Below are 7455 nucleotides of genomic sequence, written 5' to 3'. Positions count from 1 at the left end.
CCTCTCACACACACACACACACACACACACACACACACACACACACACACACACACACACGCACGCACGCACAAACACACACACTTCCGACTTTCACTGAAGTCTCAGTTTTAACCAGAAAGACTAGTAAAAATAGTTCCATTACTGATCACACACAATCTACTCTAGCCTTGTTGCATAATCAACTGATCACGCTTATCTGGGATAACCGCAAACACATATTGCCACCCAAATAAAGGGATTTTAGTGCAAATAAATATACCATGAAATATGCACTTTTAATAATGCAAGTACAAGCGTTTCTATAGGGCCATGTGTGTATAATTAAACAATTAAATAATATTGTAATACTAAAACATAATAATACAGCAATAAAATTTTAATTAATTTAAAAAAGTTATCATTTATATCATTCTTTTTCTGTGGAATGTCATACATTTATTGAACGATTTCAGGTTCAATATGAATAAATTACTTTTCAGGTGTATGTCACTGAATTTCTATGAACAAATCAAACAATTAATCACAATAATATGTATTACAATGCAGCCAAAATGTCATGATCATTACAGCCATAATCCACTCTCACATGCAGTAAACCAACTTTACCTAGAATAACACACAGACAACTGGCCTCTTGCACTGGACCACATGCTGGATTTTAATCTTGAGAGACTGAAAGTTACTGGGCCATGCCAGGGGACAGTGTGTGTGTGTGTGTGTGTGTGTGTGTGATCCCTTTAACAAGTGTAAGGCTAGTTTTTCTCTCAGCAGTGGAGTGAAACATAAGACACAGTACAGACAGACAGCTACAATTAAGATTAAACACACACAACACAGCTGGAGTCTAGAACTTCCTGTGTGAGCGCTAGCTAATGTAACATTGTACACACACACACACACACACACACACAAAAGAGTGTGTTCTCAGCTGGGGTTAAGGGATAGAGGAGTTTGCAGACAGCCAGCGAGGCAGAACAACGAAGGATATAAGGGAAGAAAAAGAGACAAGAGAGGAAAAATATTAGATGCTAGCATGTTTAAGCTTAGCTCAGCTATCAGAGTGTCAGCCTGAAGAAGAACAAAACAATTGCGGTAAAACGTGAACTCAAAGCAATATCAGTGTTCAAATGGCAGCACATCAACTTCTGAAATGAGGTCTTAAAAGATTTAAGACATGAAACATTATTGTTGTTTCACAAAAAACACATTAAGCATAAGTATAAATTTGTGTCCCTTACTACAGTGTTCTGTAAAGAAAACAGTAAAAAAAAAAAAGTATTTGCCCTGTCTATTAATTCCAATCTCATTTACCACTCATTTGTTTTGAACATGTCAACTTCTGTGTCACGGTAAAATAGAGGTCATCCTCTTCCCACAAGTGCGCCTCATCCCACAAACCTTTTAAAACTGTGCTGCAAAATCATAACAAATGATATCAGCATGTGGCCAAAGAGAGAGATTGTTTCCGTCTTGCGTGTATGTGCCACCTCTCTCTCCCAAAGCAAAGCATCTGGAAAGGCGCTTCGCTCTTTTTAATAAAGGAGTGCAGTGAACATGAGGAGTGTTTCTCTGTAAATCTGCATGAGGCTACAGAATCCAGGCAGTTCAACAATAATCCTGCTCAACTGTTAACCGGGAATTTTATAAAGCAACACACACTCACATATAAACAGCATGGTGTGTTCATACGCAGCCAAAATTGTCAAACTATATTTCCCCCAGCGTACTTGTAATATTCAAAGTTCCCAGATGCTACATGCCAAACTAAAACTAAAAATGTCATTCAAACTTGTGACTAGCATAGCAAAGAGTGTCTGTGGGTTTATGTAGCCATACTCAAATATATGCCATATGAATGGCACTTAGACTTTTAGCATTTAGCATTTAGACAGCATCAAAACACTCGTTTTAAACAAAATACTTAAAATAGCTTGTTAACTTTTGCCCCAAATCTGATCAAATCTCCCTATGGATACATTTAAGAATGTCCTCATTCATAAATAAAACAAAACAGATTGTGTTTCACAACTAAATTTGTTTAGCACTTGGGTTTCAGTATGTATTCATTATAAAAATAGCTTCATTTAAAAACAATTGAAGTCTGTGGTATGTTAATGCGTGTGCGTGTATGAATGAGTGTGAGAAGAGAGATAGTGCTACTTTTGACAGCAAGGTGAAACATCCGTGTGCTAGTTACATGGGTAGAAATGTGTGTATGCCTCTCTCTCTGTGTGTGTGTGCGCGTGTGTGTGTGAAAGCTCTATGAATGGTTCCTGAAGTGCTCTCCTCAAACATAGCTGCAGCACATTCTCCTCTCTCAAAGCTAGCGTAGGAGGAAACCAGCACTGATATGCCTCTCTGGATTTCAACCTTATCATAGAAAACTGCCTACACACACAGAACGAGAGAGAGAGAGAGAGAGAGAGATGACAATAGGCTCTGTCTCTCTCTCAGACAGTCAGACGTTCAGTCCAGTTTTAATCACGGACATTCAGCGCGGCCTGAAAAGAGTCTCTGTCCTGAGCCCTGCACTCTCCTACAGCTTAAACAATGCACTGCTCTCTCACACACACACACACACACGTTCAGATTCTCATTAAAATCCTGTGACCATTTCCCAATTGCCTCAACCAGCCAAATGGGGGAGAAATCTGTTTCTGTGTCTCTCGCACACACACACACACACAAAATTCAGAATAGCTAGAAATACGAAAGTGCCGTATTAAGATACAACAGTAAATTCTATGTCTCAAAGGTTGCTCTTTTATTGCTTAGGAGATTAAGATCTAAAAATATTTCAGATGTTTTTTCAGAAAAGTTTCTTATCATAAAAAAGACGGTGAGACATATAGAAAGAGTATCAAGGTATTAAATTAAAGTGGACATCATAGCTTAGATCTTCTTAGAACTTTGATGAAAAATAACTGAGTTCATATTGAGACCTATTTTTTATTTTTATTTATTTATTTTTTAAATTCTATCCTGTCATTTGGTAACATTTTAGTATATGGACCAACACTCACTATTAACTAATTGTTTATTAGCATGCATATTACTAACATATTGGCTGTTTATTAGTACTTATAAAGCACATATTCAGCATGACATACCAAATCCTACAATACCTAAACCTAAACCTAACAACCTAACTACTATTAACTATTAATTAAATATTAATAAGCAGTAATTATGAGTTTATTGAGGCCAAAGTTGTAGTTATTAGTTAGTTAATAGTGAGAACTGGACCTAAAAATAAAGTGAGACCTGTGATTCTTGTAAAACTCTTTAAATGTAGGTTTACTAGAGTTTTCTTTTCTTTTTCCTTTATCGGACTTAAAAGTTTCACTTTGCTTTTCAATTAATCTCATTGCTGTCTGTGAGAAACTACTGAGATATTTAAGAGATTTTTCTTTTTACAGGAAATGTATGGTGATTATGTGTTTCAAGGATACTGTTATTTGGGGCACAGAAGGTACAACAGAGGATCTATATAAAAAAGTAGTACAATTTCTCTGTCCCCATCCATCTTCTTTCCACTTTTATCTCTCGCAGTCTCATTTTTTCGAGCATCTATTGTACTGCCTGCATTCATTTCCCTCTCTCTCTCTCTCCTTCAGCTGTAATTGTGATGGGTGAGCTGATAATTGTAATTACGTTCTCTAGGTAGAGAGTGTGTGTGAGGGGTGGGGGTTTAACTTCAAGGGGTGCAGACCCATCTGGGTAGCTCACGCAGGCTCCGAAAATGTCAGACTGTGGAACAATATTGGTCACACACACAGACGCACATACACAGACAGCATAATGGGTACACTGACTAGACGGCGGAGGGCAGTGCATCGCCACACTGACTCGAGCCAATAATACAGAAGTCTAGAGGAGAGCAGTGGATCCAGCACACACTCTCATCAAATGTTGTCTTCACCTCCAGCCTGCACTGCCACATCGCTTCATCCACCTCTTCCTCATTACCCTGAGCTTTCACAAGAACAGAGTACACAACTAACAAACCAGAGAACAAATATACACTCACAAGAACATTTTTAACTTGATTTTATCTAATTCTCTAAAATTAGCATTTTATGACTAAACTATCTATCTATCTATCTATCTATCTATCTATCTATCTATCTATCTATCTATCTATCTGTCTGTCTGTCTGTCTGTCTGTCTATCTATCTATTTATCTGTCTCTCTCTCTCTCTATCTAGACATACATAATGGAGGTTAGTTATTCTAGATGCGTTTACTCCATTAAAGATCTTATTCTTTTTTATGCTGCGCAGTGCCTAGACCTGCTGGGTCGGAGTGGCGTGCGCTGCCGTGTGCGTCTGAGGCTGGTACAGGTGCAGAGATCAGCATGGAATGCCGTTCATCTGCGCCGCCCGTCTGTGCGCCACTGTCTGCAGCTAGCCGCTAATGCCGGGGATAAGGGACAGGCTAACGGCATGAGCCGCCCACCCACACACACGCGCACAGAAAAGCCACTCAGCCAGATAATTACGGATGCATCCTGGGCAGAGGCTTAAACACACACTCGGAGCCGTTGCCGCTAACAGCGTTCATTAAAACCAACACTGCAAAGGTCAGAGGTCACCCACTGCTAAAGACGGATGCTTGCCACTCCATTGCCTCTCCACTAGCGCTACTCTCTCTCTGGCCTAAAAACAAGTCGATTTCTCGCTCTGCTAAAACGAGTGAAAGACAGAAGGATCTAAAAAGACAACGAGAAACCAAGTTTACCTGCCATCAGGCGCAAGAACACCAAATCACGTGTTTAAATATGCCTCTAATCAAATCATCTCCCCCGCCTGCCTCTCTGCTAATTCAATAAAGGCAACAACTTGTCATTGTTATTTAAAGTAATTTTCAATGTAATCAAGTGGTATTAATAAGCATGCTGCCTCTCATTACAGACTCAACCTGCCTTCCGAAGCGCGCAGAGCGCAGTGTGTGCATGTCAGCGTGACAGAGAGGCTGTTGTGTGCCTGTATGTGTGTGTTAGAACATTATGCATGTGCTTATGACTCATTGTGTGTGTGTCTGTGTGGGCGGACATGAGTTCCATGGTATTTTTGTTCTTGTTGCTTGCAGTGACAGAACGGAGTTGCATCTCTTGGCTTCGTTTTCGCGCAAGACATTCACGCAAAAGTTAGAGAAAGGTAAAGAAATTGCAAAGGTGAACACAAGGCGAAGATGCTCTTACAGAAGTAGAGAATGGTGTAGATAGATAGATAGATAGAACACTATTACCCTAGCATGACATTTACATGCTGCAAATTACATAAATGAATTTCAAGTTCTTTTGTAAGTGCAAAAATGCGTTGAATGCAAAAGCAGCTGAAATAAATCTGAAAGTCTGTCATTCAAACGACATCCGTGTTACAAATGCATCGAGCCCTTCTGAAGGAAAAGTGGGATCATGACAGAGTGATCCCGCAGAGAGCTGAGCCCTAAAAAGAAATTAAGCACGTCGGAAATTTCCACTGCACGGATCATAAGAAAAATGCGATATCATTACGATGTGTCATATTCAGACGCAATCCAAGATCATGTATTTGAACTAGGCAGAAATTATTGCGAGCTGACGGCGAGATGTTCAGAGGTGTCGATTCGGTAGAAACTTGAGGAAAAATGCAGACGCTGGAGTTTTTGTTTGCGCAGCAACTTCATCAACTTAATAGATAGAAAAGTTATTTCTGGATCCATTTTATCTGCTTTCTCAGTCTGTTTCCCAGATTTTACTCAAGTAAAGGATGACAGAAGAAAGGGGTTTGAACTAAAGGAGAGATAATGAGAAAATTAATCGGATTCAACACAAACACACACACACACACACACATGACTCTGGGTTGTCTGGTGGCTTCATTAGGCTGTAAAGAATGCCACTGAGTACCCTAGAACCACATAAGAAAGAGAGAAACGTAAAGAGACGCAACAGAAAGACAGGAAAACTTAAGCTGGTCTTTATTAAGGCGGTCCAGCAGCTGCTCCTCTGGCTAATATAGAGCCTCCACACTAATAAAGAAGAAAAAGACAAATAGCGATCCATCACACATTCCCCATCAGCCCCTTTTCTCCCTCTCTGAACAGAAGATTATGCCCCGGACGGCTCTGGGGTGGAACCGTGATCGTGAGTGTCAGTCAGAGAGAGAAAAAAAAGGAACATACTGACTAATAGTGCTACATCGATCGGGAAATGTCTACTTAAATGCAGCAGTAGTCACCTACACAGTAAGGCTATTAAAACAGGACAGTACATGTGTGTGTGTGTTCTAGTATGAATCAATATGGGATTTGCACATTTAAATACATCCAACAGAATGTGCGTTTTCGCATGTACACGTTTGAGGACACGTATATGCATTTTGGTGCAGTCTGAGCCACGACCTGCTTATCGGAATAAATAATTGACCAAAAATAACACTTCTTCTGAGAGAGCACAGCGTGTCATCTTTATACCCTTGATCTATTTTCATAATTCAGTGTGGAATACAGCGGCGCCCCAATTTACAACAACCCAGAATCCTGAACTATATATGAAGATCCAGAGTATTTATAGTTCGCTCTTCATACCCTCATTACAAATATGTTCATGAACGCTTTTAAAGTGCCATTAGTAATTCTGACTGAACCTCTTATGTATTTGTCTAAAACATCTGGGAGCTCAACATTCAACAACTGACTAAAATATTTATTTATTTTGCAGATTATTAGAAAAAATACTAAATACCTTTTGCAAAAGCAAATATAATATAATATAAATCTTATTTTAGGGTCATACTGCTGTCCTCTAAAAGTGTGTTTCCGAGAACTAATGCGGAACGATTTGACATCATGACATGCTTTCTGTGGTTTCAGTTGTCCTTCTATACTTCCTCAAAAAAAAACTGAACTGAGATAACACAATGGCTGTCTCAACCCCTATGGCGAGCTGCGTATTTAACATTTTAGACACTTTAAAAGCAGCTGCGATACTCCAAAATGACTATAAATCTCCAAAGATAATAGGGTTAGGGTCAGCTGTTTATAATGCTCAGTCTTGGTAGCTCAGTTTTGACCCGCACTTGATAAATATCCAACAACTAAGGTAAAACGAAGAAGAAAACTTCAAAGCCACGCATTTGTTTGCGCAATAGATGGAGATGCGCAACACCATGTGTCATTTCAAGATCCCAAGGGGTCTTTAAAAAAAGAAAAAGGGAAAAAGAAACAGACCAAAATGTCAAGTCGATTGACTTAAAGTGCATAAATGAAGTATTCTATATAAATCTCGGAGCGATGCGCACCGCGTCTTCTCAGCATCAGCACCATCATCCCGCATCACAGATGAGTTGAGACGCGCCCGGTCCGATAAGACTCCTCATTCCCGGTGCGTTCCGGGGAGGGTTTGGTCGCTCAAGGGGTTAATAAGACACTCCATGCGTCAGACACATGACAGTATATGTGCGAACT

The 7455-nt window shown here is 39.7% G+C and overlaps 1 protein-coding gene across 1 annotated transcript in view; it reads right to left on the bottom strand.

Moving 5' to 3' along the window:
- The window catches only part of celf2 (cugbp, Elav-like family member 2), a 175022-nt gene that overhangs the window by 167023 nt on the left and 544 nt on the right, over positions 1-7455 (bottom strand). The window lies entirely within an intron of this gene.

This window comes from Sinocyclocheilus grahami, unplaced genomic scaffold (genome assembly GCF_001515645.1).
Source record: "Sinocyclocheilus grahami isolate Dianchi unplaced genomic scaffold, SAMN03320097.WGS_v1.1 scaffold797.1, whole genome shotgun sequence".
NCBI lineage: Eukaryota > Metazoa > Chordata > Actinopteri > Cypriniformes > Cyprinidae > Sinocyclocheilus > Sinocyclocheilus grahami.
The sequence above is the reverse complement of the archived record's forward strand: the minus strand, read 5'-3'. Positions and strand labels throughout refer to the sequence as shown.